Below are 25,256 nucleotides of genomic sequence, written 5' to 3'. Positions count from 1 at the left end.
CTCGACTTTCTTTCAAAACTTGTTTACAAAAGTGGCCATGATGTTATCCTTTCTCTGGGTGGATTCTCATTTGCCATAAATGGTTTCTCCTTCTCAGTCCTTGAAACCGGCCAAGGTTTAGAAAAACATCTCCATGCTGTTTCTTGGACATGCCCACTTCTTGGGAACACGACCCAAAATTTCAGTACCCTGTGCAAGTGTCCTAGGCCTTCCAAATCCTCCTGAGGTTCGTTTCTTCCAAATTACCTTATTAATAGAGAAATATTAACCTGTGCTGTGTATCTATGCAAATAAGAGAGAATTATTTCAGTCGTAGCAGTTAGGAAGGGTGCATAGGTGCAGAGTATGGCCACAATGTTTTTCTGACTGCAAAATTATCATTGGGGAAACAACAGTGATAAAGACGTATCCAAAATCCTCCACCAGCCAAACACTATTGTCACCTCTATGTAACCCATTGCCCTCAGAGATGTCACCTGGCAGCAAGGACATGATGTTTTCTCCATACCCTGTTCTCACCCTTGACATTTTTTAGTAGATAACCTTAATGTATTAAATTATTTCAAAAGACATTTTACATACTGCCATTTTTCCCCCTGTAAATATCACAATGCGCCTTATTTTTCTCTTGATAAGTTTAAGAATTTACTTTAACTCCTTGGAGTACTTTGGCTGCTTTCCAAAGAAATCCAAACCAATCCACCCAAGTTAAGCAAAGTACTGCTGAAGCTCAGAGTCTTGTTAGTTTGAGCATGTTTTTTGGACAGAAAAGCATTTTCCCCAGAAACTTTACATTAGTGCTCTATTTAACTTACTGGTGCTCCAAATTAAAACATTAAAACTGTCCCCACTTAATCTATAAGGTTTTGTGTAGCTCTTTATAGCTGCGTGGGTAACTTTGTTCTGATTTACTCTGCTTTTTTGTCATCGTCAGTAATAGGATCCTGCCACTGGAAACAAGCCCAAACCTCAAATTTAATTTTAGTTCGTGATGCTTTACTTTTGTGACGGTCACTTTACAAATTAGAATTCCCCTCAGCTACCAGCTCGTTTTTATTGTTATAAAGTCTACGAAGCATGAAAACAACAAGGAGAAAAATGTCCTTCTTCATCTTGAAAACATAATGCTGAATGGCTGGAATGTGCCAAAATGGAAAAAAACAATTATTTTATTATGTATTTGATCCGCACACAGGGCAATACAGGGAAGACACTATTCAGAAAGTTATGAGCCACAAAATGGAGGTTTCAGAGGAAATAAAACAAAGTTCTTATTTTTCCCTTTTTAAAAAACCCCTGACATTCGTAATATTGTAACACCTCAAGCCCTTTATAAGAAAAGCAGAAAATCAAACTCCATTCTGTTGCATTCTTTCTGGTTTAAAAGATGAGGGTCTGGGGCATTGAGTTTAATATCCCTGTTTAATATCCCTTTAGTCTATCCCTGCTCCCCTGTTTTAACGTTTGTGACCCACGCTCGTATTTCCTCTTTGGATTTCTTCTGAATGGTGAGATGGATCTTTGTTTAATTTTGGCTTCCTTCCCAGAAAGGGCTGTCAGGCATTGGAACAGGCTGCTCAGGGAAGTGGTGGAGTCATCATGGAAGGGTTTAACAGACACATAGATGAGGTTCTTAGGGACATGGTTCAGTGACAGTGTTGGGTTAACAATTGGACTCAATGATCTTGAGGGTATCTTCCAACCAAAATAATTCTTATTCCTTCCAGTGTAGTCATAAGTGTTTATTCCCTTCTTCTTTACCTTTGGCTTTTAAATATTTACCAGTATATATCCTCTTAGTCTTTCCTTGGCTGAAGAGACAGAGACCCGTCCAATGATCCCAGAGTGTTATTTTTTGCAGCTCTGTGATAATTCTCATTTCTCACTTGAACACCCTGCGGTGCAAGGGCAGGGGGGGACCAGTCACAGCACCCAAACCAGAGGTGCCTGAAACCCATCTGGGCTTGGCCAGACACAAGCAGTGAGGAAGAAGAACTTCACATCTGACAAGAACAATCAGATATGATCCCGGCTCACTTTGATTCATAGTTCCCGAGGTCCTTCTGCTGTTCCTGTGCCATGGCACAGACACACCACCACCCAAAGCTCTGGGCTACTATGAAGGGAATCCTCCCACTACCAGCAGAGGTAAAGCCCCTTTCCTCAGGGAGATCCCAGCTCATAGTCATATAAAAGAGACTCCCTCTCTTGAAAGCTAATGCTCTCCTTCCCCAGTAACCTGCCACTGCTGCCCAGTTTCTCTCCCCTGCACCTTTCATGACAAAAGTCATTTATCAGCCCTCTGAAGCAAAACAGCTTAAGCTGGTCTGCTGCTACTCATCTTAATAAGTCAAAGCCTCTTCATTTCTTTAATAGGATTTTGGAGGTGGGAAGGTCAGACGTAAACAATACACCATGTCAGGCTACATTAGATTTCATTTTAAGGTATGACACCCTTTTGTTTCTATTGTTAATGCTGCCAAGCACTAAGCAGTTTCACGAAGCTGCCACATACACACCAGCATACTTTTTATTATACAACAGAACATCTAAACATGCACCAAATACTTGCATTATAAAGAGGGATTACCTTGAACTCTCTGATACATTCCATTTTGTCAGTCATCTTCCAGCTCAGCCTGATTTTTACTAAAGACAGCCTATATGACTTAGGTTCACAAATGTTGTCACCTTCTTGCTCTTGGGATAGCACACAGTGACAACGTGTAGCTAGGCTAGGACACCTCCACCAGCTTTCAGAAGTAATTGTCTCTTTTATTCAGTTCTTTAGCTATTCTTTAGGCCATTACAGCCTATTAACTTGTCTTTACTTACTCTCTTTTGCAAAAGCTTTTCCTAATTTGGTTTATCAATGGCTTTTTAAAGACCTCACTAAGCACCACCTGGTTCCGTTTCACAGGTTCTTAGTTGATACACAATGCAGCAAATTAACAGGTATGGGCAAACATTGATTAGCTTGAACTGAAATGAAGCTACAGAGGGTGACCTAGCAGCTTTGCACAAAATCTCCCAAAGTATACCTTCTCCTGAGACAAGTGTTACAGGGAACAAAATTCTGGAGAATTTGGGAAGCTTGTATCTGACTGAGATTAGAAGAGGAATCCAATTGTTATTTAGTGTAGCTAAACAATACATACAGCAGCTCTTTCATTTTTTAAAGGAAAAAGATAAATAGATAAAAGAGACAAATACCACAAGAAATAAGCAGCTACAGGCTACCTAGAATTTCCTCTACCTTTCGCACGACAACAGCCAAAATAAGGAATGGCAAGATGCAGCCACCAACACCATTGCAGATATTTATATTCTAATATAAGTCTTTTTCTTTCTACTCATCCTAGCATAAGAAACTAAAAAAAAAAACAAACCCAAAAAAACCAACCAAAACCAACCAACCAACACCACCTGCACCTTAAAGCTCTAACATAATCTACTTTAGTCTTCAGGAAGGATGAGGTGGGGGCTCTTTTAAGAAAGTCTCCATCCCGATTTCCCAACATGTCTTAAGGCCAGAGCTATATATAAGGTAAGAAACCAATTATGGTGGTTTTCTACTTTTTTTTCTGGGCTAATGGAATGGCTGTTGTTGCTAATTGGACATCAATATTTCAGGTCAGTTGTAAGTAGAGCTTATGTTGCTGGTTTGCACAGGTATGTTACGAAAAGAGCATTAAGCTTGTTCATGTTTTCTGAACCTGAGCAGGGTCATTTGAATGTGTTAAGTATTACCTGGAGTTATGGATTATGACACTAAATTAGCACATACTGCAATGTTCCTTTGCTTGTTCTGAACAGTAAACCTTATTATTCAATAATCTGATCTTTGAGTAAGAGACAGTTTTCTTTAAGAATTGCATCTGATTAAAGGAATTCTTAGGAAAACAGCAGAAGTACCCATTATGTAATTAAAACTTTCCTGTTTATGTGGAAAATTGCTATGAGACTAATGCTGCAAGAAGGTGAAGGCTTTAAAGGGTAAAACCTTGACTTTCAAGTTCTTACAAAGAACATGAGTCATCTTTGGGAATGGGATTAAAGTAGATTTCTGTTTTGGTAGCAGGCTTACTTTGTGGCACTCCTTTTTCTCTCATTTTTTTTGCTGCCTGATGTCTATCTTCTGAGGCAAGTTAGGAAGGGCAATAAGCTAATACTATCAAGGCATTCCTGCAGAAGCTTCTCTGTTATGTTAATAATTAAGGATGTGAGACCTCCATTGCAAAGCAGCTGTGTTAGCAAGTTGGTCAACGTCAACAAGACTGTCTTGACTTCCACAAATTCTCCTGAGTTCTGTGCACTGAGCTGAAGTCTCCTAAGGTGGAGAGGAGAAAAGAAATTTCACAAAGAGCCTCGAGAAAGGAGACTCTGCTCAAAGTTTGTTGCTCTGTTTTGCTGGTGTTTCATTTTAGTTAACATTTGTTTTATAGATGGTATAGGAAGTATCTATTCTTGTAAAGGTTATAGGTGATATAATATGTAGTGCCAGCAGTTCACTATTTAGGATAAGATACTCACAACAACACCTTTAGAATAGAAAGGAAATCTGAGTTATTTTATTGATCCCTTAGGAGGAAGCAAAGCCAAGCTCTGGAAAAAAGTATATATATTCTTCAGGCTATGACCTCTATAATATATGTAGCACTACAACAGGGACTTGAACATGCATCTGTAGATTAACTCCTACAATTCACACCTCATTTAATGTGCTAAAAATGATAGCTGACTCTTCAGCATTTTTAAATTGGTGTCACTGGGTCCTCTCCTGGGATGTGTCTGGGGAGACCCAGCCCCAGGAGGAGTAGGGAAGGAGGTGTCCCTGCAGGCATATGGTCCCCTGGGCTGAAGGTTTTCTTTCCATGCAGAGGAAGGTGACCAGAGCAGAGGCCAGAAACCAGCAACGTGTGAAACATCAGAAAAAAATTCCTAGGGAAATAGAGGAAACTATTTCAGAGGAAAGGGAAGGGATAGGAGTAAAAAAGATGGGAATAGAAGATGGAGATGACTTCTTAGATGGTCCCTCTTCTGAACCCTGGGGTGTCACAGTTATTCCACTGCCTCTAGGAGGAAGCTTGGGGCCAGACTCAGCCATCAAATCTCTTTCTCGGTGCTGGACCCATATTTACAGCCAACATGCAGCTGGGTTTTTGGCTTTCCTGCTGCAAGCTGTGGGTTTTGTATCCTCTTCCAACCAGGTTCAGCACTACCAAGGAAGGTATTTCTGTACTTCAGTGTTTTGACTGCACCAGCTTTCAGTTCAAGCAATTTCTAATGAATACAAAACCAAGCCTGGGGTGAGAGAAGAGGGCAAGGGATTGGTAACGTTATTTTTTTGGAATAGACAAGGTCTGAGGGCAAATCATGAGTAGGGTTACGATGGCACGAGCAAGAAAAAGATATGTTATCATTTTCTGAGTGGCTTCATCACTGGGTGTAGGGATGCAGGGATGCTTGGTGTGTTATTCACAGAGACAAATGCCAGTTGGAGATGAGTTATGTTCTACTCAGCCCTGAAACTATACTCTAGAATGAATCAATTCTGAGCTACAAAGTGAAAGAAAAGCATATAATATTTATGTGGTGTCAAGTGTGTGCCCTTGAAAGTGCAGATCACAGCGTTGTGGACTGGTGGGCTCCGCAGAATTCAGTGAAGATAAATTGATGCAAACCAACAGAGAATAGGCAGTTTCGGTGGCTACCAGAGAAAATGCTTGTTCTCCTGATGAAGTAAGTGCTATTTATCTTTCTCAAGTTACAATCAAATATAGAGGCAACTGCCAAGGGACAATAGGCAGGCTTCATTTGTGTTTTTTCAGCCCATCCTACGTTTTGCTAATAAAATACAATTTAAGTATGGTTTTGTGTGGCTGTTAGGAAATCTATTTATTTTCCTGAGAAATAATTTAATACTTTTTCATGAGCCCAAATTGCATGTGGGTACTGTAAATCTGAACTCCTCTCTTTAGCACATTTGACCACTGTCCTGATTAGACATAGTGGCAGAATTTGGGATAACATTCCTGCAAAAAGCTCCTCATAGATCTGTTTTGGACTTTTTCCCTGTTTTTCCCAAAACAGCCTTATGATACAGCCTGACACTCTTTACAAACTATATAGAGTAAGCTTTCTCATAATGTTCAGAAGTTGGGTAGCTTTCTGGGGCTGGTTTTCAATAGCAACCATTAGAAATAATTCTGTTACTATACATGCAATACATATACAAGCTTGTGCATGGCGGGGAACCTTAGATTTTATTTTTAAGGTGTCACTAACACCTGGAGTTGGGTTTTAAACTTATCACCCAATTAGTTAATGAAGAGGTCTAGAAGATAAATGTGCTGCCTCTTCTTGCAGAAGTCCAACAAAGCCTCTGCACCCAAACCTGGGAGCTGGTCCCAGCTGTGCATGGTGGGGCAGGCAGGAGTCCAGCTGTTTGAAGTCTGTTTAATCCATGCTCCTCAGCCTGATGTTCAGCCAGCAAAGTCAAATCTGTGTCAGCACTCCTGTTTGCATTGCGTTTTTAGGCATTTAATTATTCCCATCTATTTTAGGAGCCGTCAGTGCACTCTTGCATGTCTAGCCCCTGAAGCCGATGCGTAACTACCTCTTCTTTGGTAAATTTAAATAGATGCATTATCTGATGAAGTGCTTTTTGTGATTTAGAAGCAGCAGCAGGACTAAGCGCAGAGATCAATCAATATTGATTATCACGTTTTTTCCTGGGCTTGAGAAGTGTGCTGCAATAAGGGACTGCAGGGTTTCGGTGGTTCTAACGCATGCCTGCCTTTTCCCTGGGAGAAATCAGAGTGAGGGTAATTAATGCTGTTGGCACGAACATTAATTCTGGAGCAGTGACGATATGGACACTAAAAGGAGGATGTAGCCTTTCCCACGTGTTGCACTAGGAGTGTGGATGTATATTTGGTTGTGGTTGAGTGATGAATTATCTTCCTTGGTTCTGCCACCAATATTTTTTCTAAAACCCATCAAACACAAAGTGGAGGCAAAGACACTGGTGTGTGTATAGGGTACTGACGGCTGCTAACGGACCACCCATAACACATATTCATGCATCAATATGTATTTATTTTTTGTCTCCAGCTGTGCATTAGGAGCTATTGAGGCTCCCAAGTACTGCGAGCAATGAAGAGTTGTATTAAAAAGGCAAGAAATACTGCTGCCTCAGTCTTCCCAGGGAAAACAGCAGTCAATGGTTCCTGCAGTGCTTGGTATTGGAGGGGGCAGTTAGACCAGGCATCCTTTTTCTGTATTTTCACTTTGCTTGTGTTTATGCTTGAAGTTTGTAACACCCCAGCCTCTCGCTGTGCTGAACTGGGGGAATAGTTGTGTTTCTGTGGGCGCTGGCCTGGGATGAACTCAGCTTTTCTGCCCCGCTTTGTGCAGGTACAGAGTTAATGCAAATTGTCAGCTGAGCTCTGGTGGGTTTTTGCATGAAAAAAGCTAGGAGCAGAATGGGTTACCACATCGTGGTGACAATCTCCCTCTTCTCCGTGTCTCCTTTTTGAAACAATCAAAGCTCATTTGTGTCTTCAAAACATAAAAAACCTCCATAGATTACAGCCTCGTCTGCATGCCAGCCTGTGCGGCTGCAATAGCCTCAACACTTCTTTTATTCCAGAGCCTTAATCTAAAACTCTTCTGATTTGTTGTGACTGCCCTGAAAAAAACCCCCTTTGAATGGGTATAAGGTGCCCCTATTGCCTATTTAAACCGCTAAGCCTTGTACCTGCAGCTGCCTGGTCAAAGTCCGTGGGATGCTAAATAAATGCAACAAAAGCCTGGCACATCCCCGGGCTGGGGAAGCTCTGCTCTGCCTCCAGGATGAGGCACAGAGAAGGTCCCATATTAATGTTCAAACATGAGAAAGCAGGTTTCACTCAGAGCTCAAAGTGGCTTTTATTCACTCCTTGATAGAGAAACTGAGGCAGATATTTCCTTTTTGTCTTTATACACTGCAGCCACTGATCAATAGTTACTTTTATTTTTGTACAACAAATCACATTTTCTGAGTATCTACATTGACTAAGCTCATGGTATTCTATAGATACCTTCCAAAAGGGTAATAGGTTAAAAAGAGGAAAGTTGATGTGTTCTGTCTAGACCATCTCAAAAGCTTGTCTCAAACCTTTTCCTCTGTTCAAGAGTTGGGTGCTGTCCATCCACAAATATTAATACTTCTGCAACTATATAACTTGCTGCTGATAGGAAAAATAGTCTCATGAGGTTCACCTTTGCTTCCATGTTTTCCTGATGTGTTTGGAGACAAATTACTGACAGGCACAATTGCTGAGACTTTCTGATCTGTGCTAGAATTAATTCCAAAGTTTTAAATTGGGATTTATTTATCTTTTTAATGTTGCTTTATCAAAATGTCTGTCTCCAGCTATTTAGTGGTTGCTCAGTGTGTATTTGAAGCCTCTCACTAGCTTGATATTATCGAATTTGTTTAATGACTCTTTGTTTGCATATCAAAGACAAAGACTACATTGCTTGCTTACAAAGCTCGATCTAATCTTGAATCTTGTGTTACTTCTTTGATCTTGGTACTTCCAGTGCAGTGTAAAACAACAAACCACAGCGTTTTCATTAAGATACACAAGTGATACCATTTCCAGAGAAAATAAGATTTTATTGCTTGATCTTCTGAGGGGGTTATTGAACGTGGGATCTATTAGTGTAGTACATTAAGAGGTCAGCAAATCTACAAGGCTGTTGATGAAGGAGCATATTCACCACTTGAGAAAATAAACCACAAAGCAGAGCTACCTCTATCTGCAACTCCAGCGTTAACTTCTCTAATGGGGATTAATGTGATGCCCACTTTGCAGAGAGCCTGGGGATTTGGGGATAGGTAAAATCAGAGGTGAGTGAAGCATTTCTTACCCCACAAGTGGTATATAAATATGGCGGAACATGCTAAAGCACCTCAAATCTGATTTCTTGCAGTACAACATGTCTTAAGTGTTAGGGTTTAAATGAACGCTCTTGCTTTGGTCTTCCTGATGAGTAGATACACACAAGGAGGGAAAGGAAAGAGTAAAAGCAACGCATGTGTGCAGTCCAAGTCACGCTTCACAGCATGAAGCCTGTAGACAAGACCTTTTCTCTCATCCTTAACTCAGGACTTTAGCAGGTATTGGCTTTTTTCCAATCATTAGCCTAACTATGCACAGTTATTTATAACACGGTTTTGTGGGAGGAAGTCTATAAATACTTTCAGCATCTGAAGAAGGGCCTGTGACTACCCTGGAGGTGTCATAATTCCTTCTGTGATATTTGTACCACTGATTGAAACCACAAATCCTCAATCTGTTACTGTTGTGTTAGTCCAATGCCTCCCAGTACCTGAACTGGTGATTGATGGTGTCATGGTGACTGGCAATACAGTACAAAGGAAATAAACCTTCAATTGCTGTTATCCTGCACCCCCTTGGGAGAGAAGCAAGGCAGGATGGTCAGGAGGAGCTTTTAAGAAGGATTTCTTTGAAGTTTTCCGTGAATGGCTGTGGACAAAGGGCAGGATATGCCAGTCAGCCTGAGCTGGAGACTGGAAGGGAGCTGATGTCTGCAATTAAAGACGGAAGGTTTCTTAATGATGGTTGAAAATCCTATGTAAATGTGATTACATTTTATATTGTTGCAATAATGGCAGTGGAGGGAGCCTGGAAGAGTAATAACCCCTCTGTCACTTGAGAACCAGGCGGAGATGGGGCCAGCCCTGATGCATTTGGCTAATGACAGTAAATACTGTGGCTGCTGCCTAAGGACTTGGTATTTCTCTTGCTTCTCTTCGTTTGTGAGCCTGATTTGAATGGTTTTAGGGATGATGGACCCTCTAAACTAAATGGAGACTGACTGCGTGGGCTCCTTGCTTAGGCCTTGGAGAGTCTTTAGAGAGTCTTTCTTCTTGAATGTTGGGAGATGGCAAATGCTGGAGCCCTGACATTTGGGAGCCAGATTCATGATTGATTCTCTCGCTGTGCTCAGCCAAAATTCTCCTTCCAAAGCCTTTGAAAAAGAGAAGTTAGATCTGAATTTTGGGGCTGAGCTGCATTTTTTCTAGATACACTGCCACTGTCTTATGTTTTTGTTAGACTATTGAGTTCTACTCCTGCAAAAAGCCTATTTTTGACATAGAGTTAGTATTTCATAAGCTTGAAGTGCATTTGGCAAGCCTAAGGTTGCTGCATTCATTGTTATTCTAAAGAGACAGCAGACGAGAGAAGATGCCTGCATTAACAAGCAGAGTCGGACAGCTTGCCATTCGTAGCTTGCTTAAAGTAATCAATGATACGGGATTATGAGCAAGACTTGCCGAAAGGCTGAGGGTTTTATTGGAACATTTGCAAAGGATATTAAAGTGAGACCCATAACAATACTCTCGATGAAATTTCATCTTTCTTAACTAAAGAGCTGTGATGCAGTTCATCACAAAAAAATCTATGGGATGCCTAGGAGCGGATTTTTAGAACCTTGTGCTTTCTATAACCAGGTGCTTGAGTCCCTGATGGACACCACCATGGCTGTGCCCATGGGCTCTAGTCATATGAACTGAGAATTTTCTGTTGTACTGTTCCGTTGCTGTGATTTGGCTTGTAAATATGTTTGGACACATTGCTTTGGGTACTGAAAATCCAGCCTTTAGCTTTTTTTTCCACCAGTCAGCTTGGACAAACATGAAAGCATTCCTGTTTCATTGATCAAAATGCAGCAAGGATGTGACTAGAAGGGGTGACTGTGGTCCCTCTGTTTATTGTCAGGATGTTGCTTCTGATGTTAAGGTGTGTGAGATGCTAAAGAGAGGGGGGATAAAAAAAGAGCCATATATCAGCAGGGGGAGGTTACTTGCATCTCTATCATCTTGGGCCAGCTTTAGTTTCCACCATTTCTGCTAAGTGCTCAACCCCGGGTTAGGGAAATTGTATTTTGGCTAATCAAAGAGAGAGGCAGAGGGACACATAGACTGAGTGATCTCCCAGGGCTGTGTAGGACGCCAATGTCAGAGACAGCAGCAACGTCCAGAACTCCTGAGATCCATTCTGGAATATTTTTAGCATTTATTTTCTGTTTTATCATGTTGCAGTTGTGTTTTGGGGTGTTTGTGTTTGGGGTGTTCTTTTTCTTTTTAATCATCACCAGAGGGTAAAGGAGAGGTCTAACAAGTCTTTTGAATGCAGCCTGAGAGCCCTGTAAGAGCAACTACCACACAGCCTGGGCAATCTTGGCCACATGTGATGGTGCAGAGGAACCTTCCACCCCAGATGGCAGCTGCTTGTCCCACCTCTCTTCACTCCTGATCTGGATGGAGGATCTAAAGTCACCTGGCAGTGATGGTGAACACAGCCCTGTATTGCTGATTGGTGGGTGGGCATTAGTGGTGTATGGCAGCAGAGAGATGTGAGCAGTTTCAGAAATGAGGTTTTGCCCCAGCAATTTTTGTCTTTTTTTATTTTTTTTACCCCCATATTTAAAATATATTTCCATGGGGAACAAATCCATACCCATGAAAAGGAGTCTGGCTCCTTATCATAGCTGACATTGCCTCTAATATTTCTTCCTCCTGTGGGATTTGAAGTTATTTGACTATACTAAAGATACAAGATATCCCTCTTTAGAGAAAAAAGCTCTTTTTCTGTTATCTTCTTTTTTTTTTTTTTTCATCAAAATCCTTCTAAAATGATTGAAATGTCTCCCTCAGAGTGCTATTTCATCTTTGCTTCTCTTTTGTGCCTCCTGCTTATTTTTGGAAGCAGCTTTGTTTCCTCAATAAACAAGGGCTACATTTTTTCTTGGTTTCATCAGGCTAACAGCATGAGATGTTCAGGACCAGGTCTGATTTGCTGCAGACTGTACCAGAAACAATAATCATGTTGAAGGGATGAGGTGTGTATATAATTGTAATGTGGGCACAGGCACCTGTGAGGAGAGTTGCTACCAAATATAAATAACGGTTGAAATATGACAAACTATCTGGAATTAAATGACAGGAAGGATTTTTGACAAATATCAGGTAGTTTTTTCTTCTTCCTCCCTGAATCCAGCTCTGACCCTCAGCAATGTATTTCAAACTCAGAAGCATGGCAAATGTGAAAGCCACTGGGATAACTCCTTTACATCAGTCAGAATTTAGCCCAGAAGTATGTAACCATGTATTTTGCTTAAGAAATTTGCCATTTCCACATCAATGCATGTGCTGGAGAAGGTGTTACAGCCCGGATCCAAAAATTACCTGTGGAATAATTCTTGGTCACATTCACAAGGACAGTATCAAACTCCTCAGTCTCTAACAAGGCTTAGTCTCTACTGTGTTTCCAAAAAAGTCCTGATAACATTGTTCTGATAAAATTTATTTACTGTGTATTTTTCCAGTGCCCAGGAGGGGACATTGGAGGTCACTTAACTTCCCTGTGTCACAAAAACATGGGCAGTGATTCCCTTTGATTTACCCCATGAATTGCACAAGGTTGAGAAAGCCCAACCCCACAATTGTTTATACAATCTAAGAGAATTTTTTCCCCCATCCTTTCTAACAATGATATTTCACATCAGCTCAGCTGTTGGCAGCCCTCCCCGGACACAGAGCCAGCAGCAGAACTCCATTAACTTCAGTGGACTGATGCCAGGTGATGCAGCTGAGGACCTGGCTCTTTTATCTGAGCCAGAGTTATGCTTATCAGCAAATTTTGCCTGAAGATTTTGTGAGAATCAGTTTTCTCGCATGATTCAGATATTTCTTGTTCCAGGATGGGCTGGAAATACCCCATAGCAGATGTTCTAGTGGCACAAGTGATGCTTGCATTCCATGTCTGCCTGACCTTGAAACAGCAGAGCATATGTGGAGGAGAGGAGAAGCTTAATGGAAAATTCACAGTCTCTGTTTGCAGAATCGTAGAATAGTTTGGGCTGGAAGGGATCTTCCCAGCTCCCCCAATGCCACCTACATCTTCACCAGCTCAGGTTGCTCAGAGCCCCGTCCAGCCTGGCCTGGGACGTCTCCAGGGATGGTTCATCCACCACCTCTCTGGGCAACATTAACTGGCTTCAGCAGCAAAATCTAAATATTCAAAGGAAGGAAGAGAGCTCATTTCTCTGCCTTAGTACCTCAGCTCTTTCATGTGACATTAACTCTGGAACTCTGATGCTCTGGTTTATATCCCATTGCCACCATGGATGCCACCACTGTCCTAAGTTTGCAGAACTCCACTGCACTTGTTTTGTTTTTGTGAGTGCTTTCCCGTGCCTAGTGATATCCCCTGTGGAAATCGGTGTTAGCCTAGCTAAATACTTGCTATTGTACTATTTAAAACCAATTTATCTTTTTTGACCAGTCAGGACAGGCCTTTATCCTTAGGGCTGTCTAATTTACATCAAGTGGGTTACAGGATTGCGGTGCTGGAGTTTCTGCTTGGCTGTGCTCGCTAATGCTCTGAGGAGTTTTGTAATCACAAGTGAAAAACCAGCAATATGGAATCCCAGACTTTAATGTGGTTCCCGTAACACCCATGTGAGGAGTGCTCCAAGTAATTGCTCCTTAGAATAGTCATTACTGGGGATTTGGAAAGTGGTTCTTACTGTGGGAAGAGTTTCCTTGTACCGATGAAGTGTCATGCACGTGTACATTTGGGTCTGCTTATGTTTTAACAATATAAATGAAAAACACATACATTCAGTCTATATTATGGTTAACTGAGAAAACCCACAGCCATGCAACATGGAAGGATTGCTCTCCATGTACAATTCCTGTTTTATAAGATTTAAGGCTAAAACTAATTTTTTAAACTTGTACTAGCAGAAAGCTCAGCTCTTTCAGGGAAGTTTGTTCTTTAATGCTCAGATGTTTCATAATACTTTACTTATAATGGTTTTGTATGGGTTGTAATTACTTCTCTGCAAAACATTTGTAGCATGTAAATGGGACACACTATCTACTTTTTATGCAGTGTGTTTACTATTCGATATCAAAACATTTTATTTTTAAAAATATAATCCTAATTTCAGCATAGGGAAACAAGGCAGGGAATTTAAATTATTTATGCAAAATCCGTTATCAAGTCAGTGGCAGGATCAGAAACTAATTCTAGTTTTCCTGTGTTCCAGTCCCTGGTATGTTTGCCAATCCTGTGTGATGTTCAGGGTATTCCAATTAAAACCATAAACCGACAAATAATAAAATATTAGTGAGTCCTAGGCCTGCTCTTAGATTTCTGGTGGAGGAGAATCAGGCTGTTATTGTGAATTCACTGTATCAGCCACTTGAAACCCACATGCTTTCAGTGAATACCTGCCTTAAGTTTGATGCCCTGTCCTTATTGCTGAAGCACCATTTATAGAACAGAAACCATCAAATGCCATTTGCAACTAGTCCTTCCAACGATTTTGCTCCGAAATTATTGCAGTCTCTTCCAGTAGACTTGTGGGTGATCAAGTAAATGGCTGAAATCCCTCTTTCATTAACACATGGATATGTTGTTTTGCTGGATCTAATCTTGCTCACTCTTTTCTGCTTTTGCATTTGAGTTTTCTTGGATGGCTGCTTCTCCATCCCATGGAGGGTGGACTGATGATCACCTGGGCGAGCCTTTCCTGGGGCAGTATTGATGTCCCTTAGAGCCACCCTGGTGCTGTGCAGGCAGGGGCATTCAGGCAAAGCCAGGTCCACTTGGCATCTTATATTTGCCAGCGTCATCCCTCTACTTCAGCTTGCATGGACCGTGAGCCAAGAAATACTGTGATCAGGCTTCCCTTGCCATCTGGCAGTCTGGCTGGGAGTGTGTAATGGATTCAGTCTTCATGTCTGATCAGAAAAACGCATTATCCTGGGCTCAAGCAGCAATGCAAATGCGTACATGCCTGAGGACTGTGTTCCAAGATATGTGTGAGCATCTCCACCTCAGTTAGGAGTCACCTTCTCCATTCCTGTCATCAGGAGGTTTTCTGTACATTGCATGCAGCAAACTCTTAGCTTGTAATTACAGGCAAGGAGTTATCTATGGCAGTCTAGCCCATTTCTTGTTACCTAAAATAACTTCGAAGTGTGCATTTATCCCCTCAAAATGGGTGTGATTGTGTTTTAAGTGTAGCTCTGAATAACTCTGCTGAAACACAGGCTGTAGTAGCACAAAGCCACTGTCATCGAAGAATAAACTCTGTGCCACCTTCTATGGAAGCTGCTGTGAAAGGTCAAGCCTGCTCTTTGCTCATAACCTCCCTGCAAAAGGAGAAGACTTTTGTGACAACTTCACGCAAGGGCAGTTGTGAAAGGGCAGCAAGTTCTGAATCTTGGTCACTGTTATTGTAACAAAGCATTTGTTTCCACCACAACCATGACTGATTTTATTTTTAAGTATAAATCCACTCCCTTGGGTAGTTCCAACCACATGCTTTTTTTTCTCGTAACAATTTCTGCAAACATACCTTGAAACACTCGCAGCAAGATTCGTACCTGCTTCTGTATTGGAGCCTTAAATCTTACAAAATGGCACTTCCATTTGCTTTAATGCCTGGAATTTGATTTATGACCAGAGCACGAATCTCGCATATGCATGCTTGGCCTGAAAATCATGCCATATTTTTTTCCTTGTGTTAATGTGAGAGAAAGAAGCAAAGCCCTTCAGAGACCAAGAGGAGAGTGAAGAAAGTAGAAGCAGCTTATCTATGCTGTTCTCCGACTCTTCCTATTTGGAGTTGAACTTGATGGTCCTTGTGGGTCCCTTCCAACTCAGGACATTTGATGGTTCTAATTCCCTGGGACTCCCCACCACAACAGAGTTGTGGTTGGCCATTCTGCAAGTCCTTATCCTCCACAAATCCACAAAAATTCACTTTCTATAAGGTGATGTCTTCCCATGGAGTAGACTAAGAAAATTATCTTGGAAGGGAGAAATCCATGGCGGGGTACGATCATTGTCAGATTTCTGAGGCTGGGAGAAGATCTTCATGAAGTTGAGATGCTGCAGTGCCTTCTGTGGATCGTGCTGAGTCCCATGGCTGATTGTCATCATTTTTACCGAGTTGCACCTTGCTTCAACTCAGGCATCCCAAGTAAAGATTTTACCTCACTCTGCTGCTCTTCTGGCTCAACACCAGCTCCCCAAGGCACTTGAGAAAGCTGCTTTTCCTCTTTAGGATTTCACACCTTGCTGCAACGTAGGCAAGGAGGACAAATTGGCCATTTCACGCTGCGGTGCGCTACAAAGGCTGCTCAGCTGGGCGTTCAGGTGTGCCGAAACGGCTTGGCATCCACCTCTGGCGTATTCTCGGCCGAGCTGGATGCATCCCATATGTGCTCGGTGCTGATGCAGCGGTGAAAATCCTGAGATGGAGAAGCCAGAGGAATGGCAAGTCCTGTGAGGTGTCCAATGACTGACAGAGGACACAATATTCAAAAATACCACCAATAAACCATTTCTGCCTTTTTACTGTGCAGTCACTTGAGGCTACTTTTCAGTCTCAGTGAAATCTTTGTAACATAGTGGGGTTTTTTTCCCCTCTTGATCAACATTTTACACTTCTCTTTGGTATGATCATAGATGGAAAGGAAACTTCAGGTATTATTTTAGTTTAAGTTGAAAATGAGGGAGTTAAAAAAGAATTGCTTTCTCAACTTTGTGACACATAACATGAAATTTAGAAGAGAATAAGGAAACAATCAGTGGTAAAACCTTTGGCAATGACGCATAATTCTGAAGGGTTAAATAGGCTGGGACCCAATGGATTCTGCTTTTCTTAGCTAGTAGAAAAGCACCAGAAAGAAAACCCAAACTGTTAGAAACTTTAGCTTCAGAACAGAATATTCTGACTACCATATGAACCATGCTGTTAAAACCAGAATTTTAGATGACATAAGCTAATGTGACACTGCATCCTGTTTTAAGAATACACAATTTTAAAAATAACTTTTCTCCTCAGCATGAAGTTTATGACTCAAGACGACGCTCCCACAAAAACCAAAGGCCAGATCTTGCTAAATCACAACTCTTTTGTTCTTAAATCACCTATTTGGCCCCAGAAGATAACATCATTCTGTTCAGCAATATTTTGCAAGAGCTGACCTTATAGATAATATGGTCAGATGAGAAAGATGTAGTGAGGAAGGGGAGCTGGTATGGCATTTTTATCCCTGTAAATTTTCATGTGAACAGTTAAACAAGCATGAATTGCAAGAGTGAGAACAGTATTCAGGATTGGGCCCTCCTCTGTCCACCTTTTATCCTATAAGTTTCCAAGTGGTGGTCTTGTTGGTGCGGCCTGTTTGCCCACTTCATTCCAGCAATATAGTTATTATGGGGTTGGTCTTGGCAAAGAACATCTCAGATTGGGATCATTTTATACCATTAAGTAGTTGCAGGAGTCTGTGCAGCCAGGTAATCAATGAACTGTGTAAATGCCCACACTAAAATTAAATGGTTAATTAAGCTTGCTTTCACTGGGCTGCTCCTTCTGTGCTCTCCCAGTGTGCTGCTGTAGGACAGACAACTGCTCTGCCAGGAGCAAAGTGGGTCTCCTAGGTACAAAACCCAGCCAGCGGACTAGTATGAAGCCCTGTATAATTTTTAACAGGGCATATTATGACAGGACAAGGGGTGATGGTTTTAAACTTAAATAGGGGAGATTCAGGCTGGACATGAGGAAGGAATTTTTTATGCTGAGGGTGGTGAGAGCCTGGCCCAGGTTGTCCAGAGAGGTGGTGGATGAACCATCCCTGGAGACATCCCAGGCCAGGCTGGACGGGGCTCTGAGCAACCTGAGCTGGTGAAGATGTCCCTGCTCATGGCAGGGGGGGCACTGGATGGGCTTGGAAGGTCCCTTCAACCCAAACCATTCTGTGATTCTGTGAAAATCACTGGCAGTTATTCTGTGTTATTTAAAGGGTTTAGCTCCCCCTATTTATGAGCACTATGGATATGTTGTTAACCATTTCTGCAGAGGCCCCTCTCTGGGGGCCATCGTTGGCCAAGCCCAGCAGCTGATGGGGAGCAGCATCTCATCCTGCGTGTCCTACACGTGGATGATGATGTACCCTTGGAAAGAATTACAGTGTAGGTGTGTGGCCAGAACATTTTTTCTCAGGTGATTTTATACCTCCCGAGAGGCATGTGCTGGGGAATTGCTGATTTATTGCAAAAGGAGTTGGCACCACATACAAAACACCCAACATTGTGTTAAAATAATTCTCACAACAAGTCTCTCTCAGGCGGTGTTTCTGTTTGCTGGCAGCTCAGGGTAATTCAGATGAAAAATTATTGTGAATTTTTACATGCTGAAATCTCCCCATACCCTGGCACAACCTAGAAATAGCTTCACAATATTAAATTGGCCTGAGAGCAGAACCAGCGCTGTCAAGAGAAGTAATTTATCATAAATCATTGTAGATCTAGAGGTGAAGTAAACCTGCAGCTGTTAGACTTCAGTTTTGGGATTGTGAGCCTGTGATGCTTGTGCTGATGCTGGCCAAGGGATGCTGGATGTCAGATCTCAGCCACAAGCTGTCCCTGGAACTGCTGCTTTTGGGGACAGAGGCAGCCCTGACCCCGATGGGGTGACAGTGGGAAGTCACAGCTACAAAGGCAGTGGCTTTACTGCTGCTGGTTCATTTGAGGTTTGTTGGGCACAGCCTTTGAAGATTTTTGTCCTTTTCAGACTTCAGATTTTGGGTAGCGGAGCTCTCCACGTGGCCAGAAGTAACGTTTTCTCTTTCCCTGCCATCACCTCTTGCGTGGGACATTTGATGTGTTTGGGCAGGAAAACATCTCATTGCAAGAACAGCAAGCCCTCATCTGATTCTTCTTGTGCTTTCATGTCCTCAGCTGCTTTTTGTGGGCTCTCTGGCACATCATGGTCCTCCCACTGTTGCTGGTCACTTTGATAATCCATATAATCCCATTTTCTTTCCTACTTGCTCTCTCTGACTTTTCCTTCCTGACCCCTCAACCTGGCTGGATATCCATCTCCACATGTGCCCAGACCCCTTCTCTCCCCAGCAGTCAGGGTGCTCAGGGATTTACTGCTTTGCTTATAATTTCTCTCCTCTCCAAGACTGGCTTTTTGAAACAGCCTATTGCATCAGGCTTATGGCCAAAAAATCCACCATTGCTTCAGGATGACCTAGAGCTTTAAGGTCCATATGGACACATTCAGATCTGGATTTTGATGATTCCCCAGCCTAGGAGTGCTGAAGCTTAAGTCTTGGCTTTGGTTCACTACAGAGATTGGAGCACGGTGCTAAATTCAGCCTGAGAGACTGAGCACGCTGGGGTGAGAACTCGGGGGTGGATTTTAGGGATTGAGTTCAGAACTAGCCTGAATGCTTGGGCTTCTGGTTGTTCAGACTTCAAGGTGGTGAGAGCTGAACCCACCTGCACACTTCTCACAGCCCTGGGGTATCTTTGCTGTGCACAGCATCTCTAATTCATAGCAGATATTCAGCTTCCTTCCAGGGGCTGTGCATATTCGTAGAGCTCTCATGAAAAGGCACCTCATCTCCATCCCCATGGCTGTTTCTGACAGCCCCTTCCAATTTATTTTCAGGCGCTATCACTGCAGGTTGCAGCCCCTGGCTCTCCTTCCAGAAGAGATGAGCTGTGATTGCTCCAGTTTCTTATCAGAGTCTGTATCTCATAGAGCTGAGCCACAACTTCTCTGGTCGCTGTAGCCTCAGTCTCCGCATGGTTATCATATATGCAAAGTATATTTTCTCCTGCCAGAGGCTTGAAAACTCCTGTGCACCTGTTATAATCTGACTCTGGTGCATCTTTCATGGTGTTCCATGTAAGATCAGAGCTTTTCTCAGCTTTTTGTTATGCAGAATTTAGGTCGGTGACATTTCATGCTTTGTGAAGCTTCTCTGAGGATGCTGAGATGAGGTCTGTTACTAGGTGTTATTTGAGAAGTCAGCTCCATTTCCTCCCAGATGATTTGCATGAGAATATCTGGCATCAGTCTTTTGTGCTGAAATCTGAAATACCCAGGGTCCTGTCTGGAAAAACGATGACCAGCAGTGGAAAGAGGTACTTTCAGGATTTTGTTTTCTGGGAGAAACACACTGTGCTTGGCCTGTTTTGAGGTGGGTTTGTCAAAAAAGTGCAGCTGTAGGGAGAACTGTTATTAAGGAAGCATTAAAACGTAGCCTTTCCTTGTAGTGCAGAGGCATCTGGACTGCAGCTCCAGCATGTCTGGGTCCAGCAATGTGGAACTTTCCTAGTGTGAATCCTTCGGCAAATTTCATGAATTTCACCAGTTATTTTCTATTTCCACATTCATCTGATGATGCTTTTTTATTCCTGTGCAACAGTCATATAGATCGTGAGAATGTAGTGTTTTAAACGCATCATAACCTCATTTTTTTCCCCCCAAACCTAACAAACTTCACAGGTGCAATTTTGCTTTGAGTCTTAGATTACAGAACTTTTTGGTAGCATTGCTCCCCCATATAATATTTCTGCTTTACTGGCCTCTCTTTCCTAGTCAATTTTAAAAACATATTTTCTGGTATGACATTTGCCTGAGTATCAGCCCACATCTTATGGCACACCTGAGTTGTGCTGATCTCTAAGGGAAGAGTTCATTCCTCTCTACCAGCATTTATGGACACTGCCTTTGTAGGTGTTTTCTTTTGCTTCTGCTAATTTGGCTGCAAACTCTTGGAAAGATGGTTGCATTTCTTGCAGTAGTTGCAGTTCTCATTCTCTGTCACTTGCGGAAATCTCTGTAGTGTTTGGTTTGAATTTTTAATTTCTGTTGCCATGCTGTTTCTCAGCTTTAGCACCAACTTCTCTGCAAGTGACGTTTGCACGATCAGAACTCCAGCAACTGGACCTTGCCAGCACCGATCTGATCTAATCTGCTCCTACCACCATGTACACCAAGGTATTCTTGTTTCAGCCTTTGCCTGAATTACTTCAAAATAGACCTTCAGGAAGCCTCTGAAGTTAGAAGTGAAGGTTTGCTGTTCATGCAAACATCCCCCCATCAAAATAACTGTACCATCAGCACCAAGCATCCTTCACACATGGAAAGCACAGAGGAGTATGAAGGAACTTAAGTTGGGGAAACACCATTCATAACTATTTTAAGTGTTTAATGGTAAAGTTTTGTGCCTGCAAAAGTGAACAATTTGCTGACTTCTTGGTTTTTCAGGTTTCCTGCATCTCAAAAAGAAAATTATATCTAAGCACAGCTTTTTTTTGGGGGAATTTTATTTTGCTTACAACAATTAATACCGAATGCTGTAGCCTCCGCCAGCCCGTTGCTCAAAGCTGACTCTGGTTTTTGAGAACACACAGGATAAGACCTACTCCCTGTAGCTTCTGGGGTGAATTAAAAACCTCGCCATCTCCTCGGGGGTTTGGCTGGGTCTGGCTGAATTCTGCCGTCGCGGTCTCTTCCTGGTCTAGGAAATGGCGCTATATTTTAAGGAAGACAACAATAAGCTGTGAGGGTCAATAAACTGTCAACAGGCTGACAAATGTTGGTTAAGGATGTGCCTGTTGTGTTCAAACAGGCTGAACTCGCACGTCTCAAGTGGGGCAGTCAGAACTTTGTGCTTAAACCACTGTTTGCTGCTGAAAAGTCAGGCCAAGCTGAGGGCACATATCACAAGATCTGTTGTCTTCTTCAGTGGCCAAGTCTTGCGACCAATTCTCTGTGCTGTAACTTGTATTTCATTTAAAGTCTCACAAAGAAAACTCTCCATAAGTTTCGTTTAAAAAGAGCACTTTTCTCGTTCAACTTTCTGTTTGGAAGTTACCGTTCATTTCCATGCTGAAATCAATTGAACTGTTTTCATGGAAAAGCTGTAGCGTGCAAGAGCTCTCGCTCTGTGACACATTGTGGATTTCACATGGAAAATAGGTATTTAAAGCCACGTGAATCATCGGTGATATGTTATATAGCTGGGTCTGCAATGCCAGAGTGCAATGTGTTTAGTACTGAAATTCTTGTGTTCACTTGTTGCTCCTGTTTGTAATTTGTATTTTTTCTTATTTATAATATGAAAGCTACATTCTTCCACTGGGTGATGGCTGCAGCAGGAGTCGGTGGCATTACTGGAGCAAAAGCAATATTCTCACCTTTTTTGTTGATTCAAACTGCAAGTCTTTTCCACTTCGAAGGATTACTATTAGTTTGGTTTTCCATCATCGCTAGAAAAGGTCTTGTATCCTTTGAAAATAGGAACATTCGAGTTGCAATTGGCGCAGACTGAGCAAGCCTTTATTAATGCACCGTTCTGTTTCTCTGCTGTAACCTTCATGCCCTTGCAGTAGGAGCAGGAGGTGGCACTTGTTGGCATTAACCGGTCACACATGCAGGCTGAGGTGGGAGCTCAGCTCAGATCCTCTAATAAATCAGCTCTAATTCCCAACCATCTGGCCACAAACGAGGTGACCATCATACCTGGTTGTGACAGAGCTGTGGATCAGGAGCTCCAACTAGTTTGTTTAGTGATAGGAAGAATTGCTGCAAATCTGCTTCAGGGCTTTGAATAAAGACACGTTTGTTCCTAATAAGAAACGCTTAACTTCATGCAGCTGAAGCCATAAGGAAAAGAATGGTGGAATTCTCTGTGTGACATTATTTATACAAATGTCTTTCACATTTCTGTGGTTTCTTCAACCTGGAAAAGCAAATTTGCGCATGTTTTCATTTCCTAAGAGGAGATAAGAACCCCACTCCCTGGAAAAAGCCCATGGAGACGCTCAGCCTTGATGTGTGCTGGCTTACAAAGCATGGCTATATGTAAACCGCACACGTGGAATGTAATTGCAAGCTTCCGCTCCATCCTATATATACAGTGACCAGACAGTCTGTTCAGTTCTATCCAAAGCAGGGGTTTGTCTGGAGTGACAGTTTGGCTGTCTGAGTGTCTGGTCATCTCTCTGTGCCCCCTCCCTACCCCACAGCCTCCCTCCTCATCCTTCCCCACTGAACCCACCCTGCATCTTCCTCCCTCCTCACCACCCACGTGTACTCCAGCTTTTTTGCATTTTTCCACTCTGAATCTGAGTCCTCCTCACCTCATTAAATGTTTGGTGGCCAGAAAGGTGGTACAGTCCTCCTTTTCCGTCCTGGACTTGAAATTCCCTCTTGTTGCTCCAGCCTCTGGAGCTGGTGTTTGGAAAGGGGTTGTCTGATCAGCCATCTCATGCCTTCTCTCATCACATCCTCTGGCTGACAGCTTTGACCTTAGATCCCAATTCTTCCATTTCTCTTCCCGAGTGTTTGGGAGGTGAGTTACAGAGCACTCCCACCAACACTGGCTTCGGTGTCTAACTGCATCTTACAGAATCACAGGATGGTTTGGGTTGGAGGGACCTTCCCAGCTCCCCCAGTGCCACCCCTGCCATGAGCAGGGACATCTTCACCAGCTCAGGTTGCTCAGAGCCCCGTCCAGCCTGGCCTGGGATGTCTCCAGGGATGGTTCATCCACCACCTCTCTGCCCAACCTGGGCCAGGCTCTCACCACCCTCAGGGGAAACAATTTCTTCCTCATGTCCAGCCCAAATCTCCCTATTTTAGTTTAACACTATCACTCCTTGTCTTATCGCGATAGGCCCTGCTAAAAAGTCTGTCCTCATCTTTTCATAGGCCCCTTTTAAGTAACAGTCATGGACCACTTAATATTCCTTCTCCCATACAGAAGCATTTGCTTGTGTCTTTTTGCACCGCTTAGCCTTGTCATGAGATTATTGAGCTAAGAGCTAAACCTTCTTTTCTTTGTTTTGTTTTTCTTGACCAAGGACAGATTTAGCGTGCTCTTCAGTCTTTGCTTGCAGCTTGCTGAAACGCTGATTTGAAAGAGCCGTGGTCTCTGGGGGATTGTGGTCTTCATGGTGCTTTGGCTGGGTGGTGTGGATGTTGTTGCACCAGCGCTTTGCTCACTGAGCAGCGGCAACACCAGACGGGCCAGAGGATGGAGCTGCCGCTGACCCGTTCCTGTGTTAAACCACATCCTCAGGGCTGTATTTATCTAAACTGTGCAAACAGCACCTTTAGCTAAAACCTCCGACATGTGAGGTATGCTCAGTATTTCGCGCTGTCTGCAGGGGCAGATGTGGTTGGATTTGGGCACCCTGAAGGCATCACACCCTGGGGAGGGTTAAAAACCATCCCCTCTCCCAGGGATGTGATTTCTCGGGGGGGTTGTGCCACTGTCCCCATCCTGCCAGCTGGGTTGGCATCTTCCAGGCTTTCAGCTGCAAAATCCTCTGCTCCCTCCCTGCGAGCTCCTGTCCACATTGGTACTTGATGGGCCAGGAGCTTTTGCCCACTCACAGCTCAGTTGCCTTGGACCGAGTTCATGCAGGAAAAGAATCCAGCTTTTAGCTATTGATGGCTTGAACTGGATTTGAACTGGAGCGGACCTATAAATAAAAGACCCTCCAGTCCATTACCAGTCCTCTGCAATCCAAGCCTGCCAGCCTAACTGTATTTACTGGGTAGCTAGTTAAATAAACTATATTTTATGGACATATACTCTTACACTTTCATGTCAACCATTTAGGACCATGTGAGCCTTTAAAAGCTTTCACAGGCTTGAATCGCCCGAGCTGATTATGCACAAATCTGATTTAGGTGCTGGCTCCCTTCCCTGTTATCATCCTACTGTATTTCAGCCACCCGTTCGATCTCTTCAGGTTATGGAAACCAGATTAAAGGGGCTTTGTCAGGATGTCCAAGAAAACCTGTCTTGCTGAAGCTATTAGACATCTCAATCTGAAACAATTTGCAATAATAATTAATCTTTCCACTTGAGCTTCTTTTGCAAAAGTTGTGCTTTCACTTTACCTGGCTATCATCATATATCCCAGTCACTTTATTCCTTTCTTGCTTTATTTTATGTATGTTTTTCAACTTTGAAAACTGCATCTGCTTCTATATGCGCAGGAATAACTATATTTTATAACACAAGAGCATGCAGGTCTAGCTGTATTTCAGTAAAGGAGACAAATAGAAGCTAATTTACACTTGATAAGCACAGAGATAAAGAAAAACTATGAAAATCAGGTACTGAATTTTAGGTTGTCGAGTAATGAACATTTAATGGCAGATGTTTCTTTAATGGAAGAAAAATGACATATATTTCTCATGCACACTCTATACCTGCTAGACCTGTCAAAGTTTGGGAAAAGGTGCTGTATAAGCATTTTCCTCATGATGAACAAAGGCTGGCATACTGTCTCACTTTTATTTAAATTTCATTTAAAGTTACCATAATCCTCCCT

Source organism: Streptopelia decaocto (genome assembly GCF_964273445.1).
Source record: "Streptopelia decaocto genome assembly, chromosome: 5".
NCBI classification, from domain to species: Eukaryota; Metazoa; Chordata; class Aves; order Columbiformes; family Columbidae; genus Streptopelia; species Streptopelia decaocto.
This window is presented reverse-complemented; position numbering follows the sequence as displayed.